The sequence below is a fragment of the Mustela nivalis genome (genome assembly GCF_964662115.1).
Source record: "Mustela nivalis genome assembly, chromosome: 3".
Lineage (NCBI taxonomy): Eukaryota > Metazoa > Chordata > Mammalia > Carnivora > Mustelidae > Mustela > Mustela nivalis.
In genome coordinates this window covers 120021441-120043407 of record NC_139022.1, presented here as the reverse complement: position 1 = coordinate 120043407, position 21967 = coordinate 120021441, and the positions used below count along the sequence as shown (strand labels likewise).

The following is a 21967-nucleotide window of genomic DNA, read 5'->3' as shown; positions in this document are numbered from 1 at the left end:
TGTATTTTTCAGATTTTCAGAAAAAAAAGATGCTGTTATCCCAGGAGGACAGAAGAAAAGGGTCTGTGGCCCACTTTCTTGTCTTGAGCCCCAGGACGGCATCTTCTTTGGGTCCAGATACAGCTGATGGCCCAGGTGGGGGTGAGGGGGTGGGAGGAAGCTTGGAGTTGGCAGATGGGGCCCTAGCTCTATGATTTCGGGTAAGCCCTCTGCGTCTTTGAGCCTTTGTTCTCTGAAAAATGGGGATAAAAATAGATGTTTTCCAACCTTATGGGCACTGTAAGAGCAAATGAGTATTTTTTTTTAAAGCTCCAGAAATGGAATCTATGTTGGTTGGAATCTCAGCTGTGGCCAGCGCCTGAGGAAGAGTGCCCGAAGGAGGGTGTTTGATGTGTGCTTCCTAAGTCCTCCACCCTCACCTCCCTTGGCACCTCCGGCCCATGGCAGTGGAGGCTCCCAGGGCCTGGAGGGCCCCCATTAACCATGCAGGAATTTAGGCCTCAGTTCCAAGTGACAACAGCCAAGGGGTCAGTTTGTCCATGAATAAAGATTTACATCAGAACAAAGCTGAGAGTCCCTTAAAACATACCAGGAGCTGGGTCTGGGCAAAGCTAAGTGGTGGGCCGGAAACAGGCCAAGTGCCTCTGTAGCTCCCAGGGCCCCAATAAATTGACATCCCTATCCCTCCAGACCCACAGGCCAGATCTCCACCCAGAGCTGCAGCTCTTGCAAGGGCCTCTGCGTTCCCTCTGTAACAGCTGCCGCCCCGCCTCGGGAGAGCTGTGATCTCATGCATTCTCTTCATATGAGCCTGAAAGCACAAGAAGGTGTTTCTGCCCTGTGAATAAAATCTCTGAGGCTCGGGGGAATGTCCTCCAATATCACTTTGCTTTGCAAACCTATTTAGTGGGGTTTTCTAGCATTGGCAGAGCTCAGCTCAGCGTCCTAGCCAACACTATGTAGGAGGGGTGAGGCTGCTGCTCTAGTCAAGACAGAGCGATTACAACTTGGTTTGGGTTGCAATAGCCAGAGCTTTAATTTTGGGGGAAAGATTGTGGGTGTAGGTGGGGAAGGATCTGGTCCAAGAGCTTTTCAAAGTAACAGTGTTTCCCAAGGTCACTGTGTCTCAAGGTATGCAGGAACTCGGGCTACACGGGGGCTGGTGTGAGCTGATACCCGATCTCAGCACTAATCTCAGAGAATCCCAGAGAGACAGTTTGTCTCTGCCATTTCCTTCCTTCTGGAAGTTTGGTGATAATGGCTTTTGAATACTCTCTCCAACATGTATGTGCTGGTCTCTTTTCTTGAAGAGGAGACAGAAGACCTCAGGACAGGCAACACTAGCTAGGAAGAACTTGAACACATTGAGTCTCCTCTTCCTTTCTATTTAGTTTCCTTCTATTTCTAGCAAGTGCTACTGGTTTTCCATTTATGGGAGACAGCGGAAGCGTCACCTTTAAAAATAATGTAAGTTAAAAAATGGAGTCAATCCGAAGAAGAATACTGAGTTAAGAACATGTAGCACAGGGAGTGGTGGATGTGGGAGGATGGAGAATGAGGGCAGTACTGTTCCAGTGGAATCCCTTGCCATTCTTCTGTTGTTTGCCGGCCAAGGAGCCTACAATACTTCTCAAGCGGGAAGCCCTCTCCTGACTCTACAATGCAGGTGGGCTGTCTGGAATGGTCAGGGAGATGGAAGAAAATATCGAAAGAGAGGGCACCAGTGGGGCAGAGGGGACTGAGGCTGAGCCCATAGAGGCTGTGAGAAAGGCACATTAGCAAGATAGATCTGTGATCCATTAGCAATGTCTGCCATGGCACAGGAATTGTAGGATGTGTGCTGAATACACAGCATCCCTAATCTGGATCAACCCCTCCATTTACAAATGGGGATATGGATGGGCCAAGAGGTGCAGCAACCTGCCAAGGGTTATACTCTCAGCCATGAACTCTTTCCACCAAGGCACTGTTCAAATTTCTGCACAAGATCCTCTGGCCCCTCTGGGCCTCCTGCACAATGACTTATTCAGAGAACTTTAGAACTGATGAAGCCAGGGGTCAGACTGGCCTGGAAGAAGTCCCTGGATCCTGGTGTGGTTGCTGGGACTCCTGGCTCCCCACCCTAGTTTCCATTAGGCAGCACCACTTCAGGTTCTCCTATCTAGAGAGAAACCCAGCAGCCACTGGCCTAACCACCAGATCCTGGGAACCCATGCTGCCACCAGCAACATCAGTGCGGGTTCCAACAGGGCCTGGGCTCTTCTGCTGCCCACAGCCCCCCTTTGCCTGCTTCAGGCTGACAGCAGGGGGTTCTAAAACTTGCAAATATTTGAAAACTCTGCTCCAGACCACCTTACTTTATAGTTGGGGTATGAGGTCAGAGAGGGGAAGGGACTTGCCCAAGCCATGCAGAGAGCAGACAAGAGGGTTGGAACCAGACCGGGGGATCCTCCTGGGAGGTGCTAAGGATGCAGGAATTTTGTTCCAAAACGCAATTCCTCAGATCGGAGGAGTAGCAGAGCCCTTTGTAGATGGAGGGTGGAAAACCCTCCTCTTATACAGCACACCGAGGGGCTCAGGCTTCTGTTCATGGGCCCAGAGCTTCTGCAGCGAGGCCTGAGCCCGGGATAACATAAGCGGTGCCACAACCTTAAATACAAAAACACGTGCAGCCCTCAAATCAGGCAGTGGTGCTAGTTCAAGTCCCAGATGAGGCTACTTCCTGCCGAGAAGGCTCCCAGGAATATGTCTAAGGATGCAGACCTTGGTTCAAGAAACCAACTTTAAAAGATGGTACCCCCTCCCCCCTTAGGTTCCCATACTAACTAGGTCTCAGGGCTGGCGGATCCTGGGGACAGCCTGGCAGTGCCTGGCTGCACTCCAGAGCCAGCTCTCTGGCAGTACGCTGCCCTGGTCTGAGCTGGAGAAGCCCAGGGCGAGGGGGGTGGGAGGCAGGGAGGGAGAAAAGGAGAGAAGGGTGGAGGAGAGAGGGAAGGAGCAGAGGCACTTGGATGGACTCCGAGGGCTTAACTAATGGGAAACATGATTCTGCTGTTCCCCGTGGAGACCACGAGTTCCCTCTGGTTCCGATCTGTCCGCTCTCCCCAGCTGTCTGCCCAACATCTGGCCTATGTAGGTCAGCACTCCCAACCTCCTTTTGCAATTGCAACACCCTGCACTTTGGCCGTATTGCCTAACACCCCAGAGCAGCATCGCGGGCCACCGGAAGAGCTGAAGACTAGGTATTTATCTTTTTAGAGAGAGTACATTAAGTTTATTCTTGCAGAAATGCTGTTAAAGTGTCGCAAAGATTTGGAGACCCTGGAGCTGATAGGAGGGTGTCACAGTGGGGCAGGACCTGGGTGAGTGGGGGCCCTGCCTTGCGAACACAGTGTGCAATCCTTGGCAGCGACCTGCTGGGAAGGTGGGGCCGCCTCCTGGGCAGAGGAGGAAACCCCAGCCCAGAGGTGACCTGGCCTGCAGATGGGAAGAGCAGGTGACATCAGATCGAATCCCAGCCCCCTCAGCCTCTGAGGTCGCACGTCCTCCTAGCTTCCCAAGGCCAGGCCTCAGGTGTTCTGGACCCGAGGCCAGAACTTTCCAGTCTTTACATCAGTGTCAGAAAGCACCAAGCCCAGGTTTCGTAGCTAAGTGGCACACTGGGGGTGGCTGGCTGCCGATTTTCCTTTTCTTCCCCCTTCAATCTTTTCAATTAAGTGAATGCCTGGAAAGGGGCCCAAATACAAGAGCTGGAGGCTCTGGCTGCAGGTAGGATGCTCTGGTTTAGGACTGTGTTCCCACCCCTGCTTGTCCATAGGGCACGCGGTGAGCCTGCAGGGGGAGCTGAGGGCCTCTGACTCCCCGCAGGCAGAGGGGTGCTGGCGTGAGAATCTCATTGTGTCTCTCTCTCCTGCTTCCAACACTTCAGTCCATTCATCCACTCATGCATCCCACAAATAGGACAGAGTGCCCACTGTGGACCAGGTTCCCTTCCAAGGGCTGGGCTCTGGCCATGGAGGAGACAGAAGCCCCTGCCCTTCTGGAGCTTTTCGCCTTGTCAAGGAAGGCAACAAAAGCATGCTAGAGGGCTTAGGGGACTGCCTCCTGCTCTGACCCAGCAAGGTTCTCCCTTGCCTCCTAGCCCTGCATGTGCCATGGCCTTCAGCAGGGGCATCTCTCCCTTTGCTTGGCTAGCAACTCTATTTCTCAGACATCAGCTTAGGAAGCCTTTGGAGACCCTGGATCCGGCTCTGTTCCCATTTTGTGGGTTCCCACAGCCGCTGGGGCTGCCCTCTCTCAGTACACGTGCCTCTGAGTGTGCTGTTCTGTCATTCCTCCCCCGGGAGGACTGAGGGGGCAGGGGTCACGTCTCTCCGGGGCACCACGCTTCTGCCAGTGCCTGCTGACATTAGGCTCCTGGGAAATGTCTGGTGAAAGACAAAAAGGCAGAAGGACAGACAGGCAGGCACGCAAAGAGACAAAAAGCCAAGACAGGGTGACACAGTCATAAATCAAGGTGACCTCACTCAAGGCTCTCCGTGTCTGGAGAGTAACAATGCTCTTGAAATGGCTGAATGGACAGCTTAACCGCCAAGGGTACTAGAAACAGAACCAGCTTTGTGACAGAGGAGACCGCGGGCATGGGGCCCGACCCTAGAAGAGAAGTCCACATCTCACCCCCAGGCTTCTCACAACAGGCGACAGAGAGAAACAACATCACAGGAGCAAGTTCAACTACAAGTGGAGGCATCGTCCTGTCGCCTTCAAGAGCCAGGACAGCCTGAGGGAATTCTCTGGAGGGGGCGGGGGGTGATGGAAGTGTTCTGTATCCTGTCTGTGGTGGTGGTTCCAAGAACACACACACGCATAAAAACTATACCAAAATATATAGAATGCTATACCAAAAAAAGGGAATTTTACTGCAGACAACTAAAATGTAAAAAAACAATAAACATGCACACACCAATAACTCCTTCATGTTATTAAAAAACAGACGGGCACTGGCTTTAGAGTACTGGGCATGAATCTTGGCTCTATAGCTTGAAGCTGTTGTGTGACTTTGTAAGTCAATGCAGGGCTCCAAGCCTCCACTTTCTCATCTATAAAATGGAGAGAATAGTACCTACTTTTTAAGGTTGCCCAAGGATTATAGGAACTAATGCACGACAGGTGCTTGGCACACTGCCTGACTAGAGGCAGCTTCCAGCACCATCACTGATAACCCCATTAAACAGATGTGGCACGGGAGGCTCAGAGAGCCCGTCTCCCCTGGGCCAACTCAAATCTTTCAAGGTGAGCCATGTTGAAAGGAAAAGTCTGGAAGATCATGCTGTGCCCACACAGAGCTGTCCACCCCTGGAGCTTTTTTGTCACTGCCAGAGTCTCATCCAGATGGGTGGGCAGGAGGAGCCATTTCCAAGCTGGCCGGGCTACCTCAATTCTTCTAGACCGAGACACAGAACTGGTGGAAATGCTCGTTGGTCCGGGTGTGTGGCTCCAGCCGGGGCCTCGGCTGCCAACACACGTCCTCGCACACATCTGGCCTGAAGCAGCATGGGGAAATTTCCAATGGCAAGCAGAGGTGCTGGCAGCTGGAGCCCCAGCTTGCTGAAACCAACCTGAAGGCTGGCTTTCTAGGAAAGCCTCCAGGGCAGGCACTTAGGGCTTCTGGGGCTCTCCACGGCTGCCAGGCCTCAGAGGAGCCTGGGGCTGTGCAGGAAACAGCTGAGAGATTTCAAGTAGGGGCCTCTCCTGCAGGGACAGGGCTGCCTAAAGAGAACTGGGCAGTCAACATGAGCACCCACTATGTGCGAGGCAGAGAGACAGGAGGGATAAAGCCCAAGTAATGAAAAACAATCAAAATGGGCCACACTTACTGGGCTGATCAGGGACTAGGCCTAGTACTTAATTTATATTATGTTGTGAGATATGGAGACTCAGAAGGGGTCAAATGCTTACCTCCACTCTGTGACACAGTCAAGATCTAAACCCTGGCTGTGTGACATGGGAGGAAATCTCAGGATGTGTGCCCAGAGGGGTCTCAGCTCTTACCTAATGGGTCCAGCACAGTGCCTGACACATAGGGGATCTCGACAGAGAAGACATTAGTAGAATCCTCTCATGGCCACAGACCCCCTAAGAAGCACTCTCTAGTCACTGTGGGGGCACAGAGGGGACGAGGGATCATTCTGCAGGGGGAGCTCAGAGAGGCTCTCCAGATGAAAGAAACGACTGCTCTGGATCTCAAGGGACAAATAGTTTTCTGAATGAGGACCAACACCTAATGACCACTTCCTAAACCCCCAACCCTCTGCTCTCAGGAAACCCTGCAGAGCAAACCCTACTATCCACCCAATTTCACAGTGGAGAAAATTGACATTCAGACAGGTTAGACCACCAGCCCAAAGCCATGCAGCTTTGGTTACGGAGGAGACCAGAATTTGAACCCAAATTTGTTTTTACTTCAGAATGCCTAATCCTAACCAAGAAGACCAGGTGAAAAGTGAGTGTTGCAAACCAGAAGCAAGTGTGTTCACGTCTCCTGGCTCCCAGGAACAGCAGAGCTGAGAATCCTGCCTCGACCACTTACCAGCCAGGGGACTTTGGGCAACAACTTTCTGTTTGGAAAAGTAAATGAGGCCACACGTGGGAAGCCAAAGACAGCACTGCCAGCAGTAGGTGCTCTCTGATGCACAGGAGAAATGAGTTCACAAACGCGTGTGCAGCCCCGACCACCCTTACTGTCCCTGACATGTTCTCAAACCCGGCTGTGGCGTACGTTTGGGGTGCTTGTTAAAACTTCAGAGTTTGACGCTAGCCGGCCCCTCCCACTGTCTGGGCTTAAACCCTGGCCCTGTGACTTCCTAGCTGCATGGGCCAGAGCAGGTCCTATCTCAGCCTGCTTCTCCATCTGTAAAACGGGGGTAATCAAAGTGCCTACCTCACGGGGTAATGGGAAGAATCAGATGATTCAGTGCATGCAAAGCTCCAAGCATAGCACCAGGTACATAGCAGCCACTCAATAAAGAACGGTCCTTGTTCCTTTTCCCCCAGCCTGGAGTCAATGGGTACAAAGATAATGTATGCAGAAGCCTGGCTATTCTTGATCCTAACAGGCAGAGATCAGAAGATCCCAAAAGTCTGGGATCTTCTAAAACAAGGTCAAATGGACGTGGAACCTCCAAGATAGGAGGGAGCTCAGTGGAGAAGGAGGTAGGAGCCAGGGTGGCCGGAAAGGTATAGGGGAGAGGCCAGAGTGAGGAGTCCAGCAGCCGTTCTCGTCCTGGGTTCTCCCTTCCCAGCTGGTTGTGCTGCCTTCTTACTAGCTATCTCCTCCACCACACAGCCTCAGCTCAGGCCTGGGCCGCTGCACTTTGGATGCCAGTGGCTGTTCCTGCAAGTCCTCTTGCCCCTCTGCTCACCCTAACAGGGATATTTCTAAAACACAGATTCCTCCTTGGTCTCTCAGTGGTTCCCTCTTAATGAAAAACAACAAAACAACAACACTGATTCACATTTAATGAGCACTTCCTTACTCCTGGCAATGCTACTGGTCCTTATTCCCTACGGGGTTGGACTTGTCACCCCCATTTTATGGATGGGGTAATTGGGTCTGGAGAAGCCGATGGCCTTATTTAGTTCAGGCCAACACAGTCACCAGCCTGGGTTTCTACAACAGTTCCTTCTCTGGCCTCCTGCCTCTAGTGGCCATCTTGGCTCTGCCTTGGTGGGGCTGTGGACAAGGACTGGACCAGGAGACACTGGGCCTGGATCAAGAGCCTAGATGCCAGCACCCGGATTTAACAAGTAAACAGGAGGACTTAGGAAGAACACTCCCAAAGTTTAGAAAGATAACTGACACAAATCCTTCCTGTCACCCTCCAGTCCCCCAACCAAAGCTAAAGATACTGTAGCAGAAAACTGTAGAAGCTGAGACTGTCTAAAGAGGGTCAAAAATGTGGGGTTCCAAAGAGCCTCTCAGGCAGTCTCAGTCTACAGCTGCCAGCTGTTGGGCCAGGGGGCCCCAGGGAATGCTGGGAGCTCTCCCTGCCACGAGGTGAGGTCACGCCACACAGAACAGGCAGCCCGGCCTCAAGACAGCAACAGTGCCAACTGCACAGACTCTGAGTCTGACAGACATGTGTTCCAATCCTGGCCACACCATGTCCTCAACCAAGCTCAGTTGGAGCCTCAGTTTCCCCATCTGTGAGACAGGGATGCTATAACAGTTATTTCCTGTCTCTCAGGGCAGGTGTAATGTATAAATGGGACAATAATACAGACATTATTAATCTGTAAGACGCCTGGTCTCGTGGTAGACATTAACCCCCTTCCATGTAAGCAGACTGTGTGCCTTAGGCCCAAATCAAATCCAGATCATTAGGGTGAACCAAGTGAAACTTTTATTTGTGTGGGTAAAAAGTTGACAATTTCGTATGGTTCAACCTACTAGCATCCCAGAGGGCTGGAGGATTCCTTCTGCTTCCAGTGGACTAAACTAAGAATTACAGTTACTTTTCTTGTGAGTGTTTACTCGGTGGCATGTATGGAACGAGGCCTCCATTTATAGATGAAGAAGATCCGGAGGTTCTGAGAGGTTAAGTAACCCACCCAGAATTGCATAACTAGAAAGTGACACATTTAGGATTTGCATCCAGGTCTGGCTGCCTCCAAAGCGTGTGCCTTAACAATTATGACACAATGCTCAGTCTGATGCCAACAGGAGTCATCACGAGGAATCTGACCATCTCAGCTGATCGATGTCAGCATCTATCACCCTAGAATCACGGGAACTTAGAACTGAGGGGCCCAGGCAGTCATGGCTTCATTCAAGGAACACACTTGGCATCTGTTCCAATTCAGGTCCTGGACTGAGGGATTTGGGCCTGGTGGGAGAAAAGAAGACAAGCCAGCAGACGACTAGTTCCAATGTGTAGGCACTGCTATGCCGCTGGTCCACTGGTAGGCTCTTTATCAAAGCTGGGTGCTTGGCAGGGTGCCAGGCGAACTAACCTAAGATACACCCCAAACAACCGCCCCCTACAGCAAAGTCCAGCCTCGTCTTGTCCTATGGGGCACGGGAACACAGAGGAGAAAAGAACTTGAGAATGTGCAGGGACTGAGCTCTCAGCCCTCAGGGTGGCCACCTAGGAGAGGTGTCCTAAGGGGAGAGGGAATCCTGCGCCAGATAAAGTAGGGCGATGGCAGAAGCGGGTTCCAGCTTTGTACAGCCAAGGAGCCCCATTTCCTGCGGAACCTGTATGCTGTTCCTAATGGTCAAGTTCGGAGAGTATCCTTGGCCAGGTCTGGGCCCACGCCCTCCTGGGCCCCTCATCTATGGGAGGAGACCGTTCTGCCCAGCCTCAATTTGAGTTCCTATGTGGACTTTTCTGCCAGCTTCTCATGCTTCCCATACAAGTCATTGAGAGAGGGAAAAACAGAGCAGGGGAAGCAGGCTCCCCTCCTTCTCCCTCCCTCCTGGAACCTCTCCTGCCTCTACCATACTATACTGTCCTCTCCTCTCTAGAGAAACAAAGAGGGGTAATACACAAAAATGTAATGCAACATGAAGCGGAATAAAATTCCTCGTAGCACCCAACAGTCCAGGCGTACTTCCTACGAGGCTGCACTGTATCGCTGTTTCCATTCTGCAACGCAGCAGGTAAGGCCGAGGGAGGTCACAGGGCTAGTTCAGCATAGCCGGCACTAAGCCGTCTGACGGCAAAGTCTGAGGTCTTAAAATTGTCCACGTTTCCACCACCAAAACGATATTTGGGGCTCTTCCCTAGACCCCTTTCTACACATTCAAGTACTTTCTGAAATCAAGATCACATTGTATATATAATTTGTCTTTTTCACTTGCATTATATGGTGAGCATTTCTCATTCATTAACAATTCTTTGAAAAAACCATTTTGAGAGGACCCTTAACGGTCCACTGAAGGCCATGTATCATTCATCTAATCATACCTCCAATGAGAAACATCAAAGTTATTTTCAATGTTGTTTTAATTACTGCACTGCTAAATATCCAAACATCTAAATCTTCTGGGAAAAGTGCTTTAAAATCACAGGGAATGCATCCCAGGCTGGTCCATTTAGAGGATGTTTCTCAATATGTGGTCATACCAGACCACCTGAGTCCTATCATTTGACATGTTTATCCTCGCAAGTAATGGTGATTGAGATGATGATAAAGATAATACTAACGGAGAACTATCTAGCATCTTCATATGCCAGGCACTGCTCTAAAGCCTTTGTGAAATAATCCACAGTGGGTACTATTCTTACTCTCATTTTTTTTTTAAAGATTTTATTTACTTATTGTCAGATAGAGATCACAAGTAGGCAGAGGGACAGGCAGAGCGAGAGGGAAGCAGGCTCCCCTCCGAGCAGAGAGCCTGACATGGGGCTCGATCCCAGGACTCCGGGATCACGACCCGAGCCAAAGGCAGAGGCTTTAACCCACTGAGCCACCCAGGTGCCCCTCTTACTCTCATTTTTATAGAGGAAGAAACTGAGGCACAGAGAAGTTAAGATGCTCACTCCAGGTTATACAGCTGGTAACCGGTAGAGCTGGTTAAACCCATTCCACCTGCCTTCCAAACCCAAAGTTGGAAACTTCTACCCAGAAGTCTTTCTCTTTCCGTTTTTTTTTTTGTTTGTTTGTTTATTTCTTTTTTGTGTGTGTGTGTGTGCCACAGACCCCTTTGACAATCTCACAAAACGTACAGGCCACTTTTTTTTTTTTGGACAGGGAGAGAGATCACAAGTACGCAGAGAGAGAGGGGAAAGCAGGCTCCCTGCTGAACAGAGAGCCCAATGTGGGGCTCGATCTCAGGACCTGAGATCACGACCTGAGCTCACAGCAGAGGCTTAACCCCCTGAGCCACTCAGGCGCCTTTACAGACCACTTCTTAGAATGATTTAAAATTAATAAAATAAAGCATACAGGGTTCCAAAGGAAACAGTATACTGAATTATAATAAAAAGGTTTCAAAACACAAAATGGTGAATATATGTACCCCTTTATTTATGCGATAATTGAAATCTAGTGGTAGAATGAGTAACACCACAATTCTGAACTAGCAAATCATCTACTTACTACCAGCAGATGATAAATGATCTTTGGGGACCACACAACAGCTGTAAGGGGATATGAAAATAGAATGGAATTTTTTTTTTAATTCTATTTCGGTAACACTTAGTGTAGTATTAGTTTCAGGGGTAGAGTTTAGTGAATCATTAGTTGCATAGAACACCCAGAGCTCATCACACCAAGTGCTCTCCTTAATGCCCGTCACCCACTCCTCTCCCCTCCAGCAACAGGGGAATTTCTACTGGTGACGGAGTCCAGGTATTGCTACTATCATTGAGGGCTGGTGCTGTCGCTCACTATAGAAGGCAGTGCTAGATAGGGTCAGAGGTTGATGAAAATAAAGATGAACTTTTCCCCTTCCAAGTTCAGGGCCCTCTGAATTCTACCTGTGTTGAGAACTCTGCTAGTCAGTCTTCTCCCTCCAGAGCACACCTCTCTGTCCCAATGAGGAAGGGGCCACCCAGGCCTCAGACCCTCTCCTGGCCCCACACCAGGCTCCATCATGGCCCTAAGGCTGTGAGGATGTGTTCCAAACAGATGGTGACCTCCATGGGGACAAAAGCTGTCTGGCTATCTTAGCTTCTCTCCGGCTCTGGGCCAGGCTTGGCCCAGGGCAGTCAATAAACCCACATCTGTGCAGCGGACTGCCAGCCAAGGATGGCCCAAAGCCAAAGGCTGCTGATTCACACCTTGGCTGGGGAGGAGGAAATGGTGACGCCACTGCGTGGGTTTCTAGCTTTCTTTGCCAATGCAGAGGGCAGGGGGTCCGTGCAATTCTGCTTAATTAAGCAGACTAGAAAATATTATCCTTGTGTACTTTAAGGCAATGTTTCCCTTCATCTGTGGGGAGAGAACTGACTATACCCTTATATAGTCAATGACAGGCACAGAGCTGAGTGTGATCCTAGGCAAATTATTCCACCTTCCCAAGCCTCAGTTTCCGCCTTTGTGAAATGGGCTAATATTATAGTATCCATGTAGTAGACATCAACTGTTCCCACCTGCCCCTTTTTCCAGCAACAGTACCTTGAATCTCCTCCAATGACTCTCTGACTGCTACTTGCAATTCAGGGGGACTCCGTATCCCAATATCCAGCTGTTGCCTGGCCAAAGGATGGTCAAGTGATCTGGCTGGGCCAGTCGGACTCTCTTTTTCTGGAAAACGGGGCTCTTGGGTGGCCAAAGATCTGAGGGATGGAGCAGCTGCCCGCCTCTGGTGATGCTCTGATGCCCCCTGGCAGCTCCTCCTCCCTGGGGGGCCCCAGCTGGCCAGGTCCTTTCCCCACACGTTCTGCCGGAGCCATCTTTCCATACATTCCTGACAGCCTGAGTTAGCCAGGTTCATTTCTGCCATTTGCATCTCACAGAGGTGCCGAGTGGATTCAGTGACATAAAGTATGAAAAGCCTTGGGCACCTAAGAAGCACTCAGATAAATGATACCCATTCTATAAAAAGAATAAAAAATTATTATTAAGTCTTGAGAACAAAACAAGTCTGGAATTACTTAATCCTTCCCAAACTTTGGAATCCCTACTGGCTCTCGCAACCCCCTCTAATATTTCCCTCCCCACCCTCCTGCCAGACTTCATCTTCATGATGTGCACAGAGCCGCCCTGTCGACAGGTGCTCTCTCTCCCTGCCACCTCCCATGCTTGGTTTGTGCTCTGCCCCCTCCATTCTCCCGTACAAGGCCTTTCTACCCACCCAGCCAGCAGGAGGGCCCCTGAGTATCAGCTCCCCAGCTATTCCAGTGATTTCCTCTTGGACACCTCCGAGCCCGAGCCCTGGCCCCCCACCCGTGTGTCCTGGGGCTGTGCCCATCTTGAGGGTGGGGATTGTGCCTTCTATTCTTTTGTGGTTATTAGCCCACTCAGGAGTCCCTGGGTCCTTCCGGCCCCCACCTGCCAAGCTTCATCTGCATCACTCAAATCTCTTCTGCTTCTTTCAAACGCACCACATATCTTACCACATACCGGGGTTTCCACTTCTTTGCTTTCCTGTCCTCTGCCTGAAATTCCCTTCCCTTTCTCCACTTGCGGCATCCCTCCCCAGCTTTGTGATCCACCCTGGGTCACCTCCGCCATGCTGCCTTGTCCAAGTCCAAGTTTCCCAGAACCCAAGTGTACAGGCCTCTGTTATTCCCCCAAGTACCAGACTAGCTCTGAAACACCCCGTCTGCCTGTCTCTCTCAGGACACTGACCTCCTTCAAGTTTGAATTCCTGGTTTGTGTATCTGTAGATCATCCCTGCACTTCAAAGTGCCTGGTCCCTGGAGGGAACTGTATTTGTTCAGTGCATTCTCAAGAAACATTATCACTATTACAAAGTCCAAAGGTTCTTAGCCTTTTTTTTTTTTTTTTTTGAAAGCGGTGGTTTTTGTAGATTTGCCCAAGTATAGGGTGCCTGGTAAAATCTGAATTTCAAATAAACAAGGAACAATTTTGTAGTTTAAGTATGTCCCAAATATCACATATGTATCAAATTTAACTGGGCATCCTGTTAAATTTGGTAAATCGGCGCTGGGACAGCCTGACATAGGCCCGCAGAAGCAGACAGCAGAGCTCTGCCCCCATGCACACAAAAGATGCACCACTAGTCCCTTCTCCCTTCACCTCCTGAAGAAGGCCCTGGGCTTGGGCTCACAGCCCACCTGAAGGTTTGCATCTGAGCCAGCAAGTACGGGAGTACGGGAGGTAAACACCCCATGGTTTGGAGAAGGGGTGGAGGAATGATGGACATGTGACAAAGGTTGGACCTGTTAGCTCCCGGCAGAGTCCCAGAGAAGTGAGCCACACTAGCCCCTGCCCACTGGCCTGCTGTGAGATGCTGAGCTTCCTGAGTCTATCACATCAGCTAGTCCCCATGTCATGGCAGGGGGCAGTGAGGCCAGCTCCACCCAGCATCTGGCTAACCCCACTGACAAAGGCTCTGGGGAGGGTCCACAGGGCCCCAGTTTCTGGGCATTACCCCGGGACCAGGAAGCTCCAAGGACAACTGTCCCAGCAGCACTGTCCTCAGGCATTCTGCATCAAAACTCATTTAATTTGCAAAGCCACCAAAGCCATGTACTTCCCAGAGGAGAAGGCTCAGGGCCAACAGCGAATGAATGACAGAATCAGACTAGAACCCGGCCTCCAAGTGCAGAAGCCACATTCACAACCCCGCAGCCACATGGCTTTCTTATTAAGCCTCATCTTCTCTCCTTGGGCCAGGGACGGGTGCCCACGACTCACTGCTGCGCCCACCAGGCTGACATGGTACTCGGCCAGTGGCTCTCCTTCCTGCAGCTGCAGTGACCCACACAGCTGGCCTTCATCTCCAAAAGGAGGGAAAAAACCGAGTCACACCAAGCAAGACCGCTCCCCCTTCCACAGCCCTTTCTTCCAGGGAGAGAGCATGCGCCATTTGCGGTCAGGATATGAGTGTCCTAGATGTTCAGAAGTACCATGAATAGTGCCGTCGGTCCCCTAGTACTTTTCCAGCAGTGTGATAGCCAACTGGCCTTCAGCTGACCCCCGTGTACCTCAGGGTAGGTTAACAGTGACTGCCTGAACACCCAGGGAGCAGGGCGCGGGGCGAACCTCTCATCTGGATGGCCTTTCTTGTGCCCTGTGACCTTGGAGCCCACCGCAGAACTCCGGCCCACAATTCCTTCCAACCCTCTTCTGCAGCAGGCAGGCGTTAGGGGAGGGGGACCTGGACCCGCTGAGCAAGCAGCATTTTAACTCGGAAAGCATCTGCTCCGGCCTTCCCTCGAGGTATTTTAAACTCATTTCTTTCCACTTCTTGGGCGCTTATGCTGGAAAGCCCACATCCAGAGACCTCCCTCTGCAGCGGGAGTGGGAGAAGAGGCTTGGAGGCCAACGCCTACCTCGCGAGGACAGGCTCTCTGAGGAGCTGGAGAATCCCACTGCTTTGGGACGGGACAGGGCAGCAGGATGTGGGAACCTGGCTGGGGCCACCCACAGCTTGGCACGGCTTCTTTTTGAAAATGAGCATTTGCTGTTTTGTTTTTTTTTTTAATTTTCACTAAAAACAGGAATCTGTGTTCACTGCAGAACATTTGGAAAACAGAAAAGCACAGACGAGCAAAAAAAAAAAAAAAAAAAAAAAAGACCATATTTTATCAGCTATATTTCTGTGCTTACACAGACACATATTTTCCTCCTTCATTTGTAATCAGGTGGGAATCAGCCTGAGCATGTTATTCTGCAAACAGCTTTTACTATTTAATATTTCCATGACAGAAGACAGAAGACATTTTTACCACCTTGATAGTACCCTAGTATGTGGTTAGAGTACATTTCATTTATCTTGTTCTCCACTGAAGGGTGTTTAAGTGGTTACAGACTTCTTACTATCATAAACGATACTATGTTTGTATGTTCCTAATATAGCTCGTAATGACGGAGCCCTGTCTATATGCTGGGCCCATTTAATCCCCCCAATAGTCCTATGAAATTGGGACTGTTACTATTCCTGTTTTATAGAGGTGCAGAGAGGATAGATAAGCCACTTCTCTGAAGTCACACTGCTGGTTGGTGGCAGAGCAGGGATTTGAACCCACACCGTCTGTTGTGCTTTCTTTGCTCACCAGAAGCATGGAATGACACAGATTCAAAGTCGAAACTACAGTGACCTGTAAGTAACCGGAAGCTATGATAGCTCCATTTGCCTTTATCCTGAGCCTGGGTGGGAGCCCAGAGCATAAGGAGCAGGCTGCGATCAACTGCTGAGGATGACCCATCTGGCTCCTTGCATCCAAAGGCCAGAGCCATAAGGGTGGTACCTGATAAGGTCCACTGCTTTTCAGTCAAAAGAAAGCAAGAGTCCTTAAAAAAAACCACCTACCCAAGGGGCCTTAATGCCTACCTAATGCACTATTTTTCTGGGACGTAGATGGAGTGTGCGACAAGAACCCATCTGCAGGGGAGACAGGAAGTCTCCATCGTGCTGGAGGGCCCATGCCCGAGGCTGCTGGGTGTCCAGCCTGGGGCTGGCAGCCCAAGCGTGTCACTTGAACAAAGCAATTTGGAGAACACATAGCATGGCCTCACAGGTAGGGAAGAGGCACAGATTTGGATCATGGCTATTATTATCGACCATGTTATTTTTCATGACTACTACCATTGATTAAGTGCCTTAAATACATGATGCATCAGGCTGACTATTGTGCGACAAGAGTTCATCTTTACAATCGCCCTACACTCGCCTGTAAGTTCTAGTACACACTCCTGCCCTCATTTTATAGAACTTCAGGTAGTTCGCCAACAAGATCGCCCAGCTCAAAAGTGCTTCAGCAGGCCTCAAAGTCGGGAATTTTCAGCACAAAAGAAGTGTGCTAGTAGCTGGCGTCTATCCCTCTAGCAGAAGGCACTGAGTGTTTACATTATCTGTAAACCACACAACAACACTTCCTCTCAGATGGAAGATGCTGTACTCATTCTACAGATGCAGAAACTAAGGCTAGCAGTGGCAATGGCCAAGGCCATGTGTATCCCCAACATCCAAGTTTGCTGCCCTGCCCTGCATGTTCCTACCAAAGAAGGGGGGCCAGGTAACCAGGGGCTAGGCACAGAATGCAGCTAATCTGGGCAGCAGATGCACGCTTTGTGCCAGACCACTGAGCCTGCCTGCCAGAGGCTTCCTATAGACTGAGATGAGAATGCTGGTCACACCTAATAAGGGTGTGATCTACCCGGCAAAACCCAACAGCTCAGAATGGTGACCCTGGGCTTCTAGCGCCTGGCAAATGGAGAAAGGTTTCAAGGCTGGTGGCATGGCATTTGCCACCCCATCACTCCAGGGGCGCAATCAACTTAGAGCTTCCTGGGGTGAGAATGATGAGGGGTATGGCTGCCTGCACCCAGGCTGAGGGAGCAGTGAGATGAGGGCAGGGCCAAGAGGGAGGAACTGGGGTCTAGAAGGCAAGTGACACACCCGAGGTTGCCTGGCACAGGGGTGGGATCATAGGGCTACCAGGCTGCCACCTGTCCTACACCACATATGCATCTGGATCAGTCCTCATGTGGTCGCTCCTTGCTGTGTGACCTCAGGTACAAGCCTTCCCCTCTCTGAGCCTCCAGTCGCAAGGGGAGAATGGGAACGCCACGGTAACTACCTGAAGGATTAGGATCTTGCCCATATAAAATCACCCCATTTACTAGAAGACAAATAACTCAATATATTGAGAAAGGGGCAAAAGATCAAACAGGCAATTCACAGGAGAGGAAATGTAAATGGTCGACGGAGGCAGGAGATGCTCGACTTGCCGGTGAGCAGGGAGACAGGAACAGCGCCCTGCGATCCTATTCTGTGCCGAGCTGATTGGCTTAAGCTATAAAGTCTGACCATGTGGCGTGCTGGAAAGGACACACAGCAAAGGGGTGCACAGACAGACACTGCTCTGGGGGATGTAAGTGTCCCAGTGGCCCCCACCTCTGGTGCACAAGCAGGAAGCAGCTGCGTGGACCTGCACTGCTGGGACACCCTAGGAGTCCCCACCAGGAGCTAGTCAAGTGGAATATTAAACAGCAGTTAAAAATCAACTGGGGCCACATGTATCAGCATCGATCTCAAAAGGGCAATGTTTTTATGAAGTTCTAAAACATTCATGCAAGATTTAGGCCAGTGTTAAAAAGGGAAAAACATTAAAAGGTGCACAGGGCTGGGGGGCAGGAAGGGGAATGATTGCAGACAAATCCCGGGGACCTTTTTGGGGGTGATGCAAACGTTATAAAACCACAATACAGTAGTGGCTTCATGGCTCTATAAATTCACTAAAACAATCAGCAAACCATACACTTCAAACGAGTGAATTCTATGGCTTATAAATTATACCTCAATAAGGCTGAGAGGAAAAAAAAATCCTATCTAACAGACCTAATAGTCTATTGTTTTAATAAGATTTGAGAAAGAGAGAGAGAGAGCTGGAGAGAGAGAGCACAAGCAGGGGGAGGAGCAGAGGGAGAGGGAGAAGCAGACTCCCTGCTGAGCAAGGAGCCTGACTGATGAAGGATTCGATCCCATGACCCTGGATCATGAACCTGAGCCAAAGGCAAGACGCTTCACTGACTAAGCCACCCAGGAGCTCCACTAATAGTCTATTTTTTAAACGGATACAGGAATGATAAATACCAACTACAGGACACCAGTTCATTTTGGGGAGAGGGAGAGTTAGGGAGGGTACATAAGGGTTTTGTTTCTGCTACATTTCTTAAAAACCAAAAATAATGATCTGAAACATCCAAATATGAAGATCTGACAGAGCTGCCCGGTGGAGAGTTATTTCCTCTTATGTATTTGTATATTTGAAATAGTGTATTTAAAAGTACCTATTTTTTTTTAAAGATTTCATTTATTTAGTTGACAGAGATCACAAGTAGGCAGAGAGACGGAGAAGCAGGCTCCCTGCTGAGCAGATAGCCCGATGTGGGGCTCGATCCCAGGACCCTGGGATCATGAACCTGAGCCAAAGGCAGAGGCTTTAACCCACTGAGCCACCCAGGTGCCCCCAAAAGTACCTATTTTTAAAGGACTGTTGTGAGGACTCACTATACAAAGTTTCATCCAGTGCCTGGCCCACAAGAGGTGATCAGATTTCAGCTATTACTCTTAAGATTTCACCATCTTACTCTTAACATCTAAAGATCTCCAGGCAGAGCAAGCCAGCACCTCCTGGCTCTTGCAGACAAGGACTCTCTTCTGAATCCAAGGCTTCTGTATATCCCACTCCAGTGCAAGAAATGGCGGGATCCTGCAAAACCTCCAGGGAACACTTCCTCCTCCTCTCAGGAGGAGTCAGAAGATAACCCAGCCAGGGAGGGTCTCCCCAGGGCATCACCCTAGAAAGCCCCCTTTCCATTCATTCCGAAAGCCCTGGGCTCCAGGCAAGGAGATTTCCTAGCACAGAAGGGGAGCAGCTCCCTAAGACTTCGCTCTCCCAGCCTCTGACAGAGGGAGGTGGCTCCAGGGGAGCCTCTCTGAATCACAGTATCATTGATATTATCATCCACAACAACCCCTACCTAACGGTTGGGATCTCAGAGGTCCTGGGGGTTTCTGTCCCTACATTCTCCAGACCAGGCCTGTGGCTCTGCCCCTGGGCCCACTGATGACATCTGTGCTCACAGGTAAAGGAGGGTAGGGTGGGGCACGGCTGATCACGGAGCACTTCGTGTCATTTCAGGTGGAACTGGTGACCCAGCCCTGGGCTCAGGGGCAGTTCTCCACGACATCAACAGTACCTGTGACCAGTTCCTTCCAAGGCAACTGGGTGGCAAACAGGTGGCCAAGGTAGCTGCAAATGGGGGAGGAGGTGGTGGAAAATTAGGGGGTGTGGCTAACAGAATTCTCTGTAACTGATTTATATATTCTAACACAGAGTTAGGTTGAGGCAGGGGGTGGTGGGGGTGGGGGGTGTGATTTTAAACTCCTATGAGACATGTCAGGAGATGTTTTTGGTTGTCACAATTTGGGAGGGGGACACTACTGGCACCTAGTGGGTAGAAGACAAAGAGATGTTGCTAAATCTCCAACAATGCTCAGGACAGGCCCCCCACAACAAAGAAGGTTCTGGCTCAAACTGTCAACAGTGTTGAGGTTGAGAAATTCTGTCCCAGAGAGAAGGAACAGTATTTACAACTTGCAGATTGTTGAAGATGGAGTTCGGAGAGCTGGATCGACCAGCCTAAGGTCACACACACAGCAAAGCTCAGGACTGTCCAACTCCCCTTGCCACGCTTTCTCTCCAGGGTGGCTGGGTCAGGTTCAGAGAGGAGGACACCAAATGGGATGAAAGCCTAGGCCCACACCAACAGCAGCCTCTGTGCCCATTTATTCCAGAGTGGTGGGGTGGCCATGTCTTGAGAACAGGAGAGGGAGACGCTGGTACTTTCCGCTGGGTTCGCGTCCTCTGCCATCACGGCACTACATCTGCCCTGTTTCTGTGGACGACTCAGGCTTCACTTTAGCTCATTGTCCCTCTTCATCTGGTGAGCCAAAAGCTTGGTTACCAGGGAGGGAGCCACCTTGAGTCACAAGAGTGACTAAACCCACATGCAGAAAAACAAGTTTTTGGTGAAATCCCTCCACACATGACTTTGGCACATTCCCAATCAGAGTGACATGGACACCACAGAGCAGGGAGGCAGGCTCACAAAGCTATGGCACACCAGCTCAGATGTCACATGGTTCCTCCCCTTAGGAAATGGGCACTATCACCCCCCGGGTACAGATGAGAAAACTGAGTCTCAGAGAAGCTCCATGGCCACCATGTGGAGACCAAGATTTGAACCCAAATCTGTATTTTTAACTTGTCTCAAGGAGCCCTTAAAAAGTGATGGAAAGCTAAGCAAGATGTCCCTTAAAGCCGCAGAAACTTCAAAAAGCTGGCGGGGATGGACCTGACTGAGCAGAGGATGAAAAGCTTAGTCAAGGGTATCACCAATGATGGCTGGTTCTTAAGGGGACTCTACTTAAGGAAATTAGGAAATTAGGAAGGTATGGGTCTAGGAAGGGGTGTGCTCCAGGGGAACACCATTTTTGGGGATCCAACAGACTTGGATTGACGTCCCTTGCTCTGCCCGTGACTGTGACCTCAGGTATAGAACCTCACCCTTTTGAGCCTCAGTCTCCTCATCTGTCAAATGGGCTCAAGAACTTCATGCATACAAACCTCATATGCATGTGCTGGGAGCAGAGAGGAGAGAGTGACTGGATGCTGATGCCTGGTTTGTGGTGGCTGTGTCTATTCTGGTTCTGCCAGCTCACAGATTGGGTGGGAGGCAGCATGGAGAATTTTAGACTTTCTCTTGTTGCCATGTTGGTGAAAACTGTCTTCATACCCAAAAGGCAACTCAGTTACACACTCAACAAGCTCAAACAAGAAACCAAGATTTGGCAGCAATTGAAGCAGTTAACAAAAAAAAAAAAAAAAAAAAAAAAGACAATTCAGCTCCGCTCTGGAATCAAGGGAAACTTCACTCTATTTAAAGATGCCACAGGTCCAGGAAATAGCTTCCCACCGCCTGGCTGAGGGCTGAGTAACTGGCTGCCTCAGCCAATAACAATACCGACTCACACAGCACACCCTTTCTCCTGGAGAGTGCAGAGTGGATTCCGGCTATCTCCTTTCAGGATTTTATAGGCTATTCACGGAGGGCATGTAGATCTGCTTTATAAGAACGAGCCTCTTAAGAAAATAGATCCAGAGAAGACTTGCAAGGGAGGCCAAGGAGCTGAATTTAGCCAGCCAACGCCCTTTGCTAGTCATTGTTCTACACTTCTTTGTTAGGATTTTTTCCCTCCCTCTTGCTCTTTTTTCCTTCCTGGTTAACTTCTCTGCAGCTAGGCGCTGCCACTGCCCCCCTCTCACCACCACAGACACCACAGCTCCCCCCTTCCCTTCAGGAAGAAGGCCTCCCCAAGGCCTCACTCGGGCCCAATATCTCACAGACGCAGAAACCCTCCACCCAAAACCTCTAAGGTGATCCCATGGCCCCTTGAGCCCAGATTCAGGTACCTAGACTGCTGCAGAGTCCATTTCCCATCTGGGGGTCACCGCCTGCCCAGGCACACCTTCCAGAGGCAGGGAAGGCCTGAATGCAGCTCCACGTTCTAGAACCTGCAGCTTCCTTGAGCCTCAGGCTTCCCATCTGCAAAATGAGGCTGCTGGCCCATTTTTCACCAGCTCTAAACAAGATTCTCATTTTACACTGGGAGGTACCAGGAGAAAACTTTCCTACATTTTTAAACAGTAGTTATTGGAGAAAGAGGGCAGGGACTTTTTTTTTTTTTTTAAACCTTTTCACGGTGCAGGCGTTCCCAGGAGCCATTCTCGGAGATGGCTCCGGCTGGATCCTCCGAAAG

General features: G+C 50.2%; 1 protein-coding gene across 1 annotated transcript in view; it reads right to left on the bottom strand.

Moving 5' to 3' along the window:
- SH3PXD2B (SH3 and PX domains 2B) overlaps window positions 1-21967 on the bottom strand; it is a 99810-nt gene that overhangs the window by 77101 nt on the left and 742 nt on the right. The gene's annotated exons all lie outside the window — the stretch shown is intronic.